At 54.4% G+C, this 12607-nt stretch overlaps 1 long non-coding RNA gene across 2 annotated transcripts; it reads left to right on the forward strand.

Moving 5' to 3' along the window:
• Window positions 1-1821: 1821 nt before the first annotated feature.
• On the forward strand, window positions 1822-8194 carry LOC130685082 (uncharacterized). 2 transcript variants are annotated; one of them, XR_008999519.1, is made up of 4 exons: window positions 1822-2104; window positions 4381-4548; window positions 6568-6731; window positions 7425-8194. It is a non-coding gene; the product is annotated as an uncharacterized LOC130685082 (long non-coding RNA). The 2 variants fall into 2 exon arrangements; XR_008999520.1 differs by having other exon boundaries at window positions 1822-1976.
• The last annotated feature ends 4413 nt before the right edge of the window (window positions 8195-12607 follow it).

Here is a 12607-nt window from a genome sequence, read left to right on the forward strand (position 1 = left end):
GGGAGGCTGGAGGGGGCTGGGAGCCCATACAGGAGAGGCAGCTCCCAGCGCCCCACACTGGGAGAGAAACCCGGTGCACAGCCCCAAGCTCATCACACCCACTGGCTAACCCCCAGGACAGGGTGCGGCCTCTGCTGCTCTGGGGCAAGAGCTGATGCAAAATCACACCAGGACTCGCAGGCCCGCACACCCCGCCATGCGCAGCCATATGGCCCCACAGATGTCACAACACATGCACAGATCTCCCCACAGAGAGAGATGGCTCCCCTCAGACTCTCCACCACCCCTTCCCTGGAAACATGAGGGGTGGCTGGAGTGCATGAAAGCACAGGTTCCAGAGCAGGGGCAACGGACAAGGGCAGGGTGGGAGGATGCCCCAGCCTATGCTTCAGCATCAGGGAGGCCGAGGAGCCCATGACCACCAACCCCTCCCCCAGTGTCCATGAAGAGGTCAGAGCACAGGTACAGAGTCACCCTAACAGAGGCTTGGGATCTGTGAAGAGGAAAGACTAGGGAGAGGAGTCGTGAGTCTGGATAGAGACCAGGCTTACCCCTGGGTCCACAGCTTCCTTTCAGGACTGCTCTCTTTGGCTATTTGGAAGTTCTTCCAAGCATCTAACCTCAATCCTTCCTGCTGAGCTCGGAGAAATCCCTAGAGATTACTCTGGCTTTTTGCCTGTGTTATAAACCAAACAGATAATTCTGAAACCTGAAGAAGGAGGGACAAGAACTGGCGATGAGCAAAAGGAGGAAGCAGGAGGTAAGACGGGGTCAGGTAAGACAGGTAAGGGAAGTGATGTTTAAGACCCTCTCTCCTCCCCAGCTCTGAGGAAGGATCAGGGAATATGGACTCCCATTGGAGGAGGACTTGGGGCAGATGGCAGGGAGGACTTCCCAGAGAAGGGCTGATGAGGACCTACTGAAAGTGTTTTAGATTACTACAAACTGGAGATGACAGGATGATAGAGGAAGGGAAGACAGTGGGAGATGGAAAAGGGAAGTGTCTTATAAAACACTGAGACACCACCTAGAAAGAGTGGAGAGAAAAAGCCATATACCTTGAGAGGTGAGGATCTAAAACAGAAAAAGCTCAGGACTGTTCCACTTGACAGCTCCAGGCATTAGTTTCCTTGCCAAGATGGGATATTAGTATATGTTTAGGGTCTAAATGCAGTTCAGTGCCTAGCATTGTTGAAAGTCACGCTCAGTAGCTTCCTCCCAAAAGCAGGCAGGAAAGTGAATCAGAGCAGGAGGCAGAAGGGGCCCTAGGCAGTCCTCCAGCCTTCTAGCTCCACCCATCACCCCACTGCCCATCAGAACCATGGGCGGCTTAGGGGAACAAGGCTAGGTCCTGACCGCAGAGCTCCTGGATCACAGGGCCCAGGAATCTGAATTCTAACCAGCCCCCAGGTGATTTTGAGTCAGCACCTGAGAACTGTTGACTTAGCCTCACCCTGTCATTTATCAGGGCAGGGCAATGAGGCCCAGAGAGGCAGAGCAACCTGCCCAGGTTTGACTTGAACTCCACACATACAGGCAGGGAGGGCTGCTCCCTTCTCCTCCATGCCTCTCCAGCTCCCAGTTCCAGGACAAGTCTTCCTGGCCTTGCCTCTAAGTCCCGATGGGGCTGAGGCCTCCCTTCTCTTTCATCACCAGGACCTGAGTTTGGCCTGAGCACTGATGTCCATCCCAGCACCTAACACATGGGCAGTGTTCACTAGGCGTATGTGGAATGAATGACTCCACTGGCCAATCCCTCCTGGACTCCACCCAGGGTTCAGGAAGTGCCCTAAAGTCCCTAGGAAAAGGCTAGGAGAGAGCTGCTTGCTCCTGTTCCCTCCAGCCTGAGGCCTGGAAGGACCCAGATCCCTAGGCTCCCCATCCTTCTTCAGCCAGGCCCTCCTGGGACTGAGAGCAACAGGACCCAGCTCTGCCATGCGGTTTTCTTGGTGAGGAGCTGATCTGCTTTTTTCCAGGTAAACACGTGGGGTTAGTAGACCCTTCGGGAGACCAGGCACTGTCAGTGACATCAGAAGACCAAGGGTTATGGGTGCTCCACCGCACTCCCTGCTGCAGGCCAGGAGAGAGATCAACCTGGATGCAGGTGAGGCTCTGGGGGCCCCCATCCAGCCTGGCTTCTGCAGGAAGTCCACCCCATCCAAACCCACCTTTCTGCTATGGTCTCTCCCACACAGGGAGGTTCCCCTCTGTCAACCTCAGGAGACTCTCCACCTGACAGTCTCCTGCTGGAGGGCACATAACACGGGAAGGTCAGAAAGGGGAAGTCAGCTGCCCACACAAATTGGCCAGTGACCATTTAAAAGTCACTCCTGTGACTGTGAGCACTGGCAAGCTGGGAACACGTGGGATAGAGTCAACCTGAGAGGAACAGAGATGGGGTGGGATGCCAGGACACAGAGAGAAGGGAAAGCAAGCAGCAGAGAAGGGAGGAGAGAAAGAGAAACCAAGATAGACAGCATGGTGCCAATGCAGGAGGGCAAGCTGCTTCCAGGCACCCCGACTTCCCCTTTGAAGCTATTGCCCATCGCAAAACTCATCATGCGGGATTCTGTGGGACCCCCCTGGTCCTCCCAGTGCCAAGTGTCTGGGCCTCCCTGTGGATTCCTAGAACACCCAAGGCCTTCTCAAGAAGAACTCGGAGCACCTGGATAAGAGTCAGGAATATGGGTTCCAGCTCTGTATGCTTTGTGATTTTAATAAAGGGCCCACCCCTTCCAGCTGTTATATATATAAAAAAAAAAACAGGGGCACACCAGGAGGTCCTTAAGATCACCTCTACCTCCTCCCCTCTGAGAGATCATGACATCAAGGGCTTAGAGATGGTATAAGGTGGCGGGGGCTGGGGGAAGGGGGGTAGAAAGAGCCTGAACTGAGAATCCAGACTTCTGGAATCCTTTTCTTTTGTAGATGGGGACACTGAGGCCCAGAGGAAGTCCATGATGCTAGGACTGGGACAGTCATAGACACTTAGTGCCCAAAGTATGACCTATGCACCAGGCACCAGCAGTGTTGGCATTTACCAGGAGTTTTCCAAAATGTGGCATCTCAGGCTTTGCCTGAGAACTGCTGAACCAGAATGTGCATCTGACAAGGTCCCCGAGTGGTGTGGCGTTTGAGATCCCAAGGCCAGTGGATGGCTAAGTGCATGGGTTTCACAAGGACCACACAGCTCAGACAGAGGCCTGGCTCCTGCTCACTAACTGAACTTCTGTCCCTTCATCTACAAAGCAGAGGTGGTATCGTGAGGATCAGAGCCCGTTTCAGATAAGAAGTGTCTGACACAGTGCATGGCACCCGGGGAGCACTCAGTAAGCAGTCAGAGCAGTCAGTGGGGTGGGCTCCGCACCCCTGGGTGACACATCATGCTTGGTGCTTCCAGCTTCCTTGGGACAGCCTAGTCATCCCTCCTCAAGACACCCCCTCATGGTGTGATGTCAGGCGAAGCCCTTGACCTTCCTGTCCCTCCTTTTCCTCACGTGTGGACTGAGAGTAGTCAGAGTGCCTCCTTTGTAAAACTATTAGAGGATTAAGGAATTAAGTGATCTGATGAACATGGCAATAACCACTCTACCAATGTTTTTACTGTGATTATTACGAAAACTCTGATCTCCAGAGACCTAGATTCTAGGAAGAAGGCAGATCTCCTTCATGCAGCTGGGCCACGAGGAAGAGGCTGGGGTGGAACCTCCTGGAAGTGGGGGCCAGGGAAGAGGAGGACAGGAGCCCTTCCAGAAGGCAGCTGCAATGGCTGGGGCCAAGCTTTCGAATGGAACAGCATGAACCCAAACACTGGATCACACTGACACACAGACACACTAGTAAGAGTCTGAAGCTATGCCACCAACTTGCTGTGCAAGCTGGAATAAGAAACTTGCCCTCTCTGGGCCTCAATCTCTGTGTGAAGGAATTGGACTACTAAATAATCTGAGTCCCTTCTGGCTATAATATGCTGACTTGGTGGTTCTGGTACTTCTAAAACATACAGCTGCCCCCATTCATGTCACAGCATGGGGTACCACAGGGCAGGACACCCCCTACCCCCACCTCACCCTTACACACAGAGGCAGAGAGGCAGGAGGGAGGCACCAGAATTAACCTGGCCTTGCCACTGGCACACAGCCACTGGGTTCTCCTCATCATTTGCCTTGGCCCTCTCCCTCAGTGAGGCCAGGTGTGCTGGGGGATCCCCCCACTTCCTGCACATCACACAGTCCGGGCATTTGCTGCCCCCTTCTGGCTACAGGAGGGATGGCTGCCTGGTCTGCAGAGCCCTGCCTGGGGCCTGTGCTGGGGCAAAGTGGGATGCACAGCTTGCACCCCTCTGTACAGCCACCCTCTCCTCAGCTGCTTCCCTTCCAGGATCCAGGTGAAGACTGTGAGAAGAAACGAAGAGAAGAGAGCCCACCAGCTTACTTGGATGCCCCGACAGGAAAGAAAACAGGAACACACACAGCAATGCTTGTTATAGCAACAGTTGGCCAGGCACGGTCCTAAGAGCTTTGCAAATATTACTTCATCTGCCCTCAGGTAGGTTAGCGTGACTCCCCATTTTACAGCATGGGGGATAACACAAAGAAGTCTCAAAGTTACACTGCCAGTGGGCTCACAGGGAGCTGGACTACCCAACACTGGGGAAGGGGCTCAGAAGGACCAAGTATTAGAGACACATAGACAAAGCTACAGAAACATGGAAGAGGAACAAGCAGGGGGAGTGTAAGGAGAGAGCAGCAGGAAGGCTGGGAGAGGGAGGAGAGAGAGGTGGGCTCCCCTTTGACCTCAGGGCCCCAAAGATGCTATCAGACCAGACCCTCCGGAAAATCCTTCCTGGATCCCTCCACATTCCAGCCTCTGCAGGGCTGGTTTTACAGCCTCTCCGTGTGGCCGGACACTGTTTATGGCAGTCCCATTCTCCAGCCCTTGTCTCCAGGCCCCAAAGGCATCTGGCCAGGCTGAGGGAGGCTTGTGGGGGCAGGAGTCCCCCCCACCCCGCCCAGCCTCCCAACCCCTCCTTTGAACCCTGCTGGGTGCCGGAAGGAGGGGCCTGGGTGGGCGCCACAAGGGCCCCTTCCAGGCTCCTACTGCATGTCTAGGGGGAGGAGGCAGACCCCGGAGCAGGAGCTACCTCATAAGGACCCCTGGATTCCAGCCGTACCAGTTCCTTGTAATGTGACCTTGGGCACGTGATTTAACACAATCAGGCCTTTGCCAGGCTAAGTTTACCCTTCTGCACATTGAAAATAATAGTACTTCATGGAATTTGATGTATTATAAATTGTAGCTGATATTATTAGCTAGTATGGAGTTTGTAAATAAAATGAAGAGCCAGAGACTCCACTGCATTTAGTGGTCCTAGAAATTTTCCAGTAATTCTGCCCCCATGCCAGTCCCTGTGCTACAAGCTTCCTCTGTTCCACCTCTCACAGCCGGAACCCCACCCCAGACCCCTGTGCCTCTGCACCCTTCTGCCTGGGCTTGTGTGTGTTTCCCTCTGCTGGCAATAGAAAGAACTGCATTCCTCTGCCCTCTGCTGCTTAGAAACCTGAGGCTTGGGAAGGAGAGGGGGCCCAGGAAGACAGGTGCTCCAGGGATCAAAGTGTCTGGGAAAGCTATATGGAATCCATAGAAGGACCAAGGGTTTTGGAGTCAGAGTCAAGGACTAGAAGGACTGTGTTCTAAGGAAAAGTTCAGGCAGATGAAACTGAACGGAAGAGGAAAGATAGGGGAAGTCCTTGAGAAAAGGCTTCTTGGTGATGCAGGGAGACATAGTTCAGGGGAAGGGAGTAAGAGGAGCTATCATACACCTTCTTCCCAGCGATGTCGCAGCCTGACAATGACTGGGGACAGGGGAGGACATGGAGGAGGAGGGATGTGTGATGCCCCCAGAGGCACAGAAAGGGGGGGGCCGCTAGGACAGGAGGAGGATGCCCCCATACACTCCGAGGATGGGGAGAGGTTAATTGAGTCTGTCTGCAGGCAAGATAAAGACTCTAGCAGAGCTGGAGCTGGTTCCCTGGAGTGTCTTCCAGATAACGCTCAGAACTTGGCTGAAGATGAACAACTCCCAGGGAGGATCGCCTGGAAGAGCGAGGAACCTGGCCTCCTCAGTCCTCCCTCCCTCCCTCCCTGCTCCCCCAATCACAGAGGGAGGAGCCGCAGGCAGACAACAGGAAGAATGTGTACCTATGTGTGCGTGAGACTGGGCTGCATTCCCTGCTGACCCCCAGGTGCCAAGGATCCCCAGATCACCCCATCCTCTGCTCACCCACCCATGCCCATCACTTAATGGTTTCCTGAGTAGGTCTACTTCAGAGGTCTTTGGATGCTAGAGCTTCCCTCACAGTCATCAGCAAGAATTCCTTGAGCAATGTCAAGGAGTGTGGGCTGCATCCCCCTCTTTCTGCACCCCAAACCTTCCAGTCCGTCCACCCTCCCCACTCTCATCCCTTTCCCACCAACTTTGCCTCCCCACAGCACCACCCCAGCCATCACAAATTCCAAACAGGAGGCTGGGTTCCAGGCCCTGTGTTTGTGTTTATCTCACTACAGGCTCTGTCTTGTCAGAAGCTGCCCCTGCGCCTGACCCCCTGCCCTGCCCCCAGAGCTCTGCTGAGAGGATACATTGACCAGGGAAGCCCAGCGGACAGGCCCGCCAGGGGCCAGGCCTGAGGAGTGGGGGTCCATATACTCACAGCAGCTGGAGCCCCAAACAGGTGGGGCTGGACCTGTGAGGGGCCTCTTCTCCTGAAGGCCTTTCTCAGGACCCCATGGCCACCTCCAGCTGCTTCCTCTTCCTTGGTGGGCATCCCTACATTCAGCCTCCCCAGCCAGGAGTCAGAGCCACCAGCCCCTGGAGCCTGGACTCAGGCCAGTGTCTCCTTGAGCTGCAGGGCACAGGTTCTCAGGCCTAGGCCCTCCCCACCCCTGCATCCTCTCAGAGTGGGGTCTTAGGGAAGGGCCTGCAAAGAGGGCTCCAAGAGGAGGCATAAACACGCAGTGCATCGGAGAGAAAATGACCCCAAGCAGGTCATAAAGCAGGACCTACTGCAACTAAAGAGTGAAATTTCACCATAAACAGAAAGTGAAATGGGCTGTAACGGAGGGATATGGGGTGGTTAAAAACATGATCACTGACGCCTCCCCAAGTGAGCAGTGAAGGGAAGGCAACCTGGGAGCCCCCTGACCAGGGAGAAGGAGGCCTGAGGAAAGGGACAGCATGAGGGACAAGGGCTTACGGCTATCTGAAGGGGCACCTCACAGGATGTGAGTTGATGGGATCTCTAAACACCAAGAGGGATGGAGGTGAGTCTCACAGAATGACTTCCTCGTGTTGGGGGCAATTGTAATCTGCTACCACTTCACCTACTCTTTTTATCCTCACATCTCCCCTCCCTCCATCCCCACAGGGCAGTGGACAGAGAGTCCCAGGAAATCGCCAAAGGGAAAGACTCAGAAGCTGGGGCCCACTCCAAACCTCAGGAGAGAGAAGGCCCTGAGTAGGGTGGATTGTATGGAAAAGAAGGCTCAGAAGAAATCATCAGACTCCCCAACAAGAAAAAAATAAGGATTACTGGAGCCGGCGGGTTTCAAATCCAAAGACAGAGTCATTTCCATCCTTCTGCCTCTCCCCTCCCTCCTCTCTTCCGACTCTGTCTCATCTTGCCCTTCCTCCCTCCTTGTCTCTCTACCTCCCCCACTTCTCCTCATCTCTGGTGGCATCTGCGCCATCCCAAAGCATCTGGTTCAAAGGCAAAACTTCGAGTCAATCCCAGCATCACCTTCATAGATAAACTGACCGTGAGACAGACTGTGGGGACAGTCGGCATGTGTAGACCTTGCCTCTGTTGCTGTCTCTCCACCATGTCCCACCCTGTCCTCACCTGTCCACACACCCACTCCCAAGTGCAAGTTTTCTTCATTTCCCTTCCACCTCTGTGTGCACATCCCTGCCTCCATGTCCTGCACCTATCTGAACTCTGGAAGTTGGAAGGATATCGTTGGTGCCTGTCCTTGCAAAGGGATCCATGGAGACCCTGTTCTGTTCCTAATCTGGGTGTGAGACTAGAGGAAGGTGGGGCCATTAAACCTTCCCAAACCTTTCTAGGACCAGAAGGTCCAGACGCTGCCAGACCTTAGAGCCATAACCTGCTCCACTGCTGCTCACCCCCCACGCAATTACTATTCATAGTGCACAGCTGGGTGATTAATGACCTGATTAATAATTACTCAGGCTAATAAAATAATTAATTAATTTGGCAAGCCATTATTTATCTGTTCATCCTCAGCCTGAAACTCTGCAACTAGGAGTTTGGGAATCTCCCCTCCAGGCTCTTTCAGAAATGTGATCATTAATGTGGGTACGGAAGGGCGGGGGATGGGATTTCATCCTGAGTCCTTCCCAAGGTAGAAGAGGAAAGAGCCCGAGGGCTTTCTAAGAATGCGGATGGGAAGGGCTGAAACCAACTGACCAGAGGACCATAAGCCCTGAAAAGCCCTGACCAGGGAGGTAAAGGGGGACACTTTTTTAGTGGGGAGGGGATGGCATAATGGGGAACATGAGGGGGTAGCTGAGTACCCAGGTTTGGGGAATTCTTGGATGTGTTTTCTCCAGCAAATGATTGATGACCCCATTTTCAACAAATGATCTTTATCTCGCCTCTTGTCTCCCAAATTTATGATTTTGCCCCCTAGCCCCAGGCTAGACAAGCAAGGACGAGAGAATTCTGGGGTGGGAGGTGGGATGACTTGGAATGGGGTCCAAGAATAAGTGGGGTCTCTCCAGTACTCTGTGGTGGGGGGAGGGAGAAACCTCCCCTACCATCCGTAGCTGAGCTCTTGAGAAATAAAGCTCTGCATAGGACTTAGATTTGACTCTCCCGACCTCAGAGGGTCAGGAGCACCCTCTTGCCCATAGGGAGGAGAGCAGGTAACAGGGAGAAAGAAGGGCCAACTGATCTCCTGGTGTTGGGAAGGGAAAAAGCCCACCTCAGCAGCGAGGAAGGGAGAGACTGGCTTGTCCAGTCAGTCTTTAAACAGGTAGGGGTATCTGCCATGTTCCAGGCCCAGGGGCAGAAAGGAGATGCTGATTCTCCACGTCTGGGTCTGAGGCACCAGTCAGTCATTCACTGAGCGGACCTTAATTGGACCGCCAGTGTGTGCACAAATAAGAACCAGATCTTGCACTAAAGGAGCTCAAGTACTTGTAAGGGGAAAACAGACCTGTAAATAGATGATGCCCCAGGATACATGCCATTAAAAAGTTGTGTATAAAGTCCATGAGAGAACAGAAGTATCTTGCCTTGGGGGAGAGGGGGGTCAGAGAAAAAATGTCTCAGAGAAGGGACATTTGAACTGGGCCCTAAGGAATGAGTAGGAATTTGTCGAGTGAAGATGGAAAAGTATGTGCACAGACGTGGAAAAACAGTTTGGAGATTTGTTAGGGAGGCAAGGAGGCAAACTGATGAAGCAGGAGGCCAGACCCTAAAGGATGGAAGTGGCCTGAGCAGGAGTCTGGACCTTTTCTTGTAGAGATCCTGCAGGAAACCTGGGGCTCTGATCCATCCATACTTCCGAGGTGTGGAGAGGAGCTGGACCCTGCTGCACAGACAAGAGGGATAGGAGGAGTTAGAGACAGGACTGCCGGAGGGTCGGACGTCTGGGTTCCCTCCTGCTTCACCAGGCGGGTGTGGCCGGAGAACAGAGATACGCAGAAACCTGCCCGTGTGGTGGCCAGAGGGAGGTGGGCACACGGCGGTGCCCACTGTGGCCAGCAGAGGGCGCGCAGGAGGCGGGCCAGACCCGGAGAGGATGGTGGAGAGGTGGCCGCGCAGGCCTGGGCGCCCTCTGCTGGGGGTCGGGCTGAGAACCCCCGACTCGCAGCTCCCAAAATTGGGTTTCCCATCCTGGATTTCCAGGGTCGCGCCGCTGGGCTACAGTCAGAATCCCGCAGGAACTCTGGAGAATCGGATCCTAGTTATGAGACAGCCAGTTGTGGAGACCACCCGTCGCATTATTGGGTTCCCCCTCCTAGCATCTCTGACAGTTGGCTCTCCAGCTTTTGCATGAGCGTTCCAGGGACCAGGATCTCCAACAGCCTCAATGTGCGTGTCTGAATGTGGCTATACCTGTGCCTTTGCAAGTAGGTATCCGTGGGGCTTGAACTCCCCATGGCTCTCAATTTGCATAAGAACAAAATGCTTTCATTTCCATTACCTCACATAGTCCTCCTTTCGATTGCCTGGGAAATAACAAGACAGGAGCACACTGCCATTTCACAGATGGGGAAATGGAGGCTTCAAACCCAGGTCACACGGATTTTAAATGCAAGACTTTAAAAACCAGGCCTCCATACTCAGGCTGTTATTTGGTGTCCCTACTGTGTGCTAATTAAGGTGTGGTCCTTGTTCACAGATTAAAGGTCACACAGGGAACAAATTAGAGGAACGACAGGACTCCAGCCCGGCCGAGGCAAGCAGGGCAAGCTTCCCGAAGGAGCCCTTCCCTGGGGGTACAGAGAAGACATTTCAGGAAGTGCCCGGAGAGCGCTGAAGTGGGGGGCGAGCGGGCCAGCTGTGTCCAACCCTTAACTATATTCTCTCCTGCCGCCAGCAGCCCTGACGAGTTTCCCAGGTAAGGGGGTTTCCGGCAATTCACCTCCAGGCCCTAGGAACGACGTCATCATCCCCTTAAACCGCGGGAGCCCACGTACAGGTCTTCTAGGCCTGTAACGCCAGTGCAGGCCCAGGCTCGGGCGCATCCAGACACAGTTCGCCCGATCTGGCTGGGCTTGTTCCTTCCCCCCTTACAGGGTGGGTCGCAAGGCCACCCAGGTGTCTGTCCAGGTAGGCGGTCAGAGAGACAGCACCTGGTCCTTACGCCGCCCACCCCTGGGGCTCCGCAGCCGCTTCCGTGGGGGAAGGGCGGCTGCCTCTATCTAGGTTTCTACCAACTGTGTCTACCCCTTAACTACATTCTCTGCCCTGCCCCCACTACCCCTGACGAGTTTCCCAGGTAAGGGGGTTTCAGGTAGTTCACCTCCAGCCCCTAGGAACGACGTCGCCATCCCTTTACACCATCCCCACCAGGTCTGACTCCAACAGGGAAGTCCTTCCTAGTATCTGACCACCACTTCTCCTGCTGCATCTGCAGCCAAACCAACAAGTTCTGTCCTCACGGGAGAAAGTGGGTGCTTTAACTTTACTTCTCTTAGTTAAACAATCCAAACCTTCAGCCCCTATGCCATTTGCTATTCCCCATCCTGACGGCCCTTTAGGGGTCGCGATCGTTTTCCTTTCTCCTGTCTTTCTTCATCAAAGCAGTCCAGTGTTGTTTTCTTCTTGGCTACCCAATCCCTTCCAATTCCCCTTATTATAGGACCTCCCCAGCTGTACGAATATCCAAGTCCCACAGACCGGGGGCCCAAAGATGGCTTGTTTCCCTGGGAGGGAGCTGTACAGCCTCTGTGGCGCCCTCCTGTTTTGTAAGGGTCTTGCTCCACCACATCTAGGGCAGCTCTTCCCTCCCCCAGCTTCTGCACAGGACACTCATTCATCTCATAAACGTTTATCGGGCGCCTACTATGTGTCTGACCTGAGTTCCTCCCTCGACTCCTAGGCCCTCTCGCTCCTCCCTAGGCTTAGAGGAAGGAACGGGAGACCCAGGAGTGCGGATCTCCAGTCCGCAGCGCGGGGTAAGAGAACTGAAGGTCACCCGCGTCTTGGTGAAGCCACAGGGGTAGGGCGGTGGCGGTGGATTCCTGCGGGTCTGGGGGCTTGGCGACCGCAGTGAGGACACTGCGCCACGCGTCTCTGCTCTAGAGCCGGGCTCGAGATTTCCCATTCTTAGCGCAAGGAAGACCCCTTGTGGCTATTGTGAGAAACGCCGGCAAGGCACGGGGGCCAGATCTGGAAATGAGTCACCAGCCCAGACTCCCTTCTAGGTCTTGCCTGGGGTAAAGACTTGTTTGTTCCCTGGGGGCCCTTGGTGGCTAGCTGTGTCCAGCAATCCACTACCCCATTCCCACACCCTCAAAACCCAACAACTGGGACTTCGGGAATAGGACCTTTTTGCCAAACCACAAGGACAAGTAAAACAGCAGCAAGTATGACTGTGGTTAGACGTCTGGAAGAACTCTAGAAGTGGATGGGCAGCAGGACAGAAAGCAAAAGGTTAAAAGAAGACTGAGCTACCGACCCACCCCTTCCCCGGAGGTGAGTGGGGACACTTCTCTGGGCCTCGGGCTGGTGGATTGTCAGCCCCTGCTCTGAGGCTCCTTCCCGCTCCTTAAGAGGAAGGAAGCTCTCACCCACCCCGGTCTCAGGAAGGTCTGCTCCAGGGGAGGTCCCTCAGCCCACACCTTAGGCGGGTTGGGAGGTGCACAGGTCATTGGAGACAGGAAGAGGACCCACGTTCTCAAGATAAACTGTCTCGGTCCTGAGGCGGGACTGTCCTGGCAAGGTAAAAGCACCCCCTCCCCCTGTGTAAACTCCTCTGGAGAGCGAAGAGCACTAACAATGCTGTGCTGCTTCCCCTACCCGTCGGCGCTGCTAGTAACCGGGCCGAGGCAGCGAAATTTGCATACATTTGCATA

The sequence above is a fragment of the Manis pentadactyla genome, chromosome 10 (assembly GCF_030020395.1).
Source record: "Manis pentadactyla isolate mManPen7 chromosome 10, mManPen7.hap1, whole genome shotgun sequence".
In the NCBI taxonomy this organism is placed as follows: domain Eukaryota; kingdom Metazoa; phylum Chordata; class Mammalia; order Pholidota; family Manidae; genus Manis; species Manis pentadactyla.